Source organism: Dipodomys spectabilis, unplaced genomic scaffold (genome assembly GCF_019054845.1).
Source record: "Dipodomys spectabilis isolate Male_0828 unplaced genomic scaffold, ASM1905484v1 ptg000862l, whole genome shotgun sequence".
NCBI lineage: Eukaryota > Metazoa > Chordata > Mammalia > Rodentia > Heteromyidae > Dipodomys > Dipodomys spectabilis.
In genome coordinates, this window is record NW_024871539.1 from 65,155 (window position 1) to 69,215 (window position 4,061).

Sequence of the window (4,061 nt, forward strand, 5' to 3'; positions counted from 1 at the left end):
CTCCTCTCAGGTTACTTTAATCGGAGGGGGATCTGCTTTGATTATCACAAAGAGGGAGATGGCTTTTTCCTCGTTTGGAGATGCTGTGATGAGGCTAGGTTCTGGGTAGAGTTGAGGCTTTTCAGCAAACATTAGCTTTTCCTGAGGGCTAGCTTGTTAGAAACTCACGAGCCCAGGCTGGAGCCACTCTCTGGGTTTATGTTTACTGAATTTCAATTGATTGTCAAGGCTGCTTAAGGGAGGGGCAGCCTCTGGCTCTGATTACCCAGTGAAGAAAGCCATTCCTGGGGCTTGCGCCTGAGCTGGGTGACATTTCCGGGTTGAAGCTGAGTCTGGCAGGTCAATTTAGGTTCTTGTGACCTGCTAAATGACTCTAGTTTTCTTCCAAAGCCTTAGTTGGACCTAGCAGCTCCACTGAGCTTTTTCAGTATCCAAGATGGAGATGTCCGGTTGTGGGGGGGAGGGGTGGCCTTCTCTCCTCTGCTCCCTGAGAAGGAGTGAGGATGTTAGGCTTCTACTTTCACCGAGTCTTGGTTCCTGGGTCGTCTCTGGTCTGTGAACCGCAGGATGAAGATGTCTGCTCCTTGTCAGTTCTTGCTGGTGTTGAGTAGAATCTGCTCACCAACTGCATGTGGCTCCTTTGTCCTGGACTCTCTGTGTTACAGGATGGCAACTATGGCCACCGCTGCTGCCGAAGCTGCTGGCAAATGCTCAGATCTGTCTCCTTGCCTGGATTTTCCCTCTCTGGCCTAACTCTGTGTACTGTGATGGCACACTTGGTGTGATTCTCTGGCTTAGGACTGTTCACTGGAACTCTAAAACTGCTTTCTATGCGAGAGCTTGTTTAGCCTTCAGCTTCTCCTCCACCATCTTCCCGGAAGCCCCTATGAGCATGGTTTAAATTTTATTTCTTTGGGATAAAATGACAATGTTATCTAATTTCAAGTTTTATAAAGGTTATGCTATGTAAGGGCCTTTCTAAGGTGAAGATTTAATACACTGATGTCAAACTAACCTTTAATTCTATGAATTACATGTATTGTTACACTTGTATTTTTGTAATCAACTTTTTAACAACTGTTTTTCATTTCTTGCATTTGAAGAATGAAAAATATGGAATACTTCACAAATTCTCATACCATCCTTGTGCAAGTACCATTTTAATCTCTGTATTGTTGTAATTTGGGTAGACCTCCTGCTGAAGCATGTAGTATCCTCTAAATTTAAGTAGTTATTGATGCAATCTTTATACAGGCACATATTCATGGTTGCCTATTTGTAACAAGGAACCCTTATTGTTCCTAAAAATGCTATTGATCTTATTTCTCTAAATTTCTGTCTATAGTGGAAAAAAATTATATTGTTTGGTCGATTACTCACATTTGCAATTTTTTGTCAATAACTATTTTGTCATTTTCATTTTAAATTTGATCATATTTTGAAGCTTTTACAGCTAAGTCCAAAGGTGATGGCTTTTCAAGTACTTATTTATCAACTGAGTTATCTTTGTGGAGCTAATGGATTCAAAGTAAGCCTTGGTTAAGATCCACTTCTAAACTTCTGCAGCTTAAAATTTCCTAAATGAGGTCTCTGTGGCACAAATGTCTTCCTGACCCTTACCCTTCTTCCATGTAGGAACAGACCAACCAGGATATCTTACACTGACAGCATAGATTGTCTTACTGGAACAAAACTAATCTTAGTTACAAGGGATCATAGAGAGATGAACACTTCAGACCGAACTGTTCAGAATAGAAGGTATTTTATCAAAATATAATTGTTTGGGCTGGGAAGTTGGCTCAGTGGTAGAGTGCATCCCTTGCATGCCTGAAGTCCTGGGTTTGATTCCTCAGCACCACATAAGGAAAAAGAAAAAAGCCGGAAGTGGTGCTGTGGCTCAAGTGGTAGAGCACTAGCCTTGAGCTGAAGAGCTGAGGGACAGGGCCCAGGCCCAGAGTTCAGGCCCCATGACTGGACCCAAACAACAATATATGTATATATATATAATATTTATTTTACCTATTATTTCAAAAGTAGCTAAAGCCAAGGAGGTGAAAATGTTGTTCATATGCATGTTTACTTAATATCCTGGCCTGTCTACCATACAACCAGGCAGGAACTTACACTACTGACTTTCCATCACCAAATATTTTCATAGCTCCTGGAGAAGTCTATATATTTCTCCTCGATATTAGGCCTTAAATTGGTAATGTTTAAATCAAAGTGTTTCTTCTTGCCTCCAGGCTTTACATTTACAAATGGTAAAGCTTTAGGTCTAACTCTACCAAAAACTGAGGTAGAGATAATGGAATAATACTTTAAAACAGGTTTGCCTTTGATACCCTAACCACAACAGAACAATGCATAACAATTTCTTATATTATATATACTTATATATTTTATATTTATATGTGCTGATCTTAAATTTCACACAGTAAATCTTACTAGAATTAATTTATAATTTGACAAATAAATTGAAATTTATTCCCATAAATAGTGGAACATAAATAATTAGGTTTAGAATAGATATTCGAATATAAAAAGTATCAATGCAATGTCTTTGGTATAAACTTGTGATACCTTCTAAGTGTTCTTGGTCTTCTGAATTCACATAGTAAAAAAAAAAAAAAAAAAAAAAATCAGTATTGTTTTCCTCTAATCTAGAAGAGATTTTACACTGCTGCTGTGTTTATTGTATTAACTCGCTGGTCCCAAAGTGTTTTTCTCCATATTATGCCTAAAAGCTATTATTCTTCTACCCACGGGTCCGAGGATACCAGGTCCCAGGTTATCTGCATCATCAGATAACAATGGCAAGTCTTCTAACCTTGGCCCATCCAAAATGCTAACAGAATGTAATTGAAGACCCATCTCAATTTTTCATTTCCTAGAATATTTCAGGGCCCCAATTCCTTGCAGTAATTAGCAGCAAGCAATTGTGAAATTTAAGGCAACTTCAAATGAAAGAGGAGATCACAAAATATGAGTGAAAGTACTGTAGTTCAAACTTTCAATTTAGAGATGACAAGCCCATATTAGTAAACAAAATCACAAATGTCACAAGATTATTTTTAATACCTCTCTGCTAATGATAAATGAAAGATTTCAGTCCAGCATAAGTAGGCCAAAAAATTTCCTGGAATGATAGATCCATAATTGTTCTACCAAAGCTAGGAAAACTTGACTTAGATGTCAAATATAATTTAAAAAAACTAATTGAGAAGACCCTAGTGCTTCAAAACACTGGTACTTCAGTAAAACTTGGTTCTGTAGTATAAAAATGTTGTCATTCTCAAACCAATGATAACCTACATTTAATCTCCTTCAAGTATATTCCTTTTCAAATAAACTTTCTAGAATCATATTCACCAAAATAACACTTGACAAGTAGATGATAGTGACATTAAAAGTTTTTCAAGTGTAGGAATCAAGTTACAATAGAGTTGATTTATTTACCCAGCACTAATGCAAAATAAGTTCAATCATTAATTAAAGTGTAGAAATAGTATCTCCCACCATTTGCGTTGTTCAGTAGGTGCCTTCCAGAAATGTGTTAAATAGATCAGCCTCCCATAATTCAAACCCAAATATTAGCTAATAAAGTAAATTTCATCACATAAGAAGGTACATTTTAAAAAGTCACTAATAGTTGCCTTATCATGTGTTGCCTTACCATATATTTTCCCTATCTGTCTAACATAGTAATAAATATGACTTTAAGTCTTGAATATGGGTACTGATCAGAGATGTGACAAACCTAAAATCTATCTTCTATTTCTATCATATTCCTCTATAGTAGTAAATTTTAGTTTTCTTCTTTTTCCAAAACTTATAGGTAGTAGAAAATATCCTATGTAAAATAAAATAATCACACACCATTGCACAAAGCCATTTATAAAAACTGGTAGTTAGCTATAAATTCTAAGAGATTTTTAAACTTTCTTGTTGACTAAAGATTAATCTTCCAAAAAGATGAGAATAAAATCATGTTTAGATGCTTCACGTCTCCAGTCTTGCAAATTGTAATTACAGATGAATGAATTATGGAAGTATATGCTGAC

At 36.4% G+C, this 4,061-nt stretch overlaps 1 non-coding gene across 1 annotated transcript; it reads right to left on the reverse strand.

The window, feature by feature from the left end:
* Positions 1-1,107: 1,107 nt before the first annotated feature.
* Positions 1,108-1,211, reverse strand: LOC122102756. Its single transcript, XR_006146566.1, has one exon. It is a non-coding gene; the product is annotated as a U6 spliceosomal RNA (small nuclear RNA).
* Between the last annotated feature and the right edge of the window lie 2,850 nt (positions 1,212-4,061).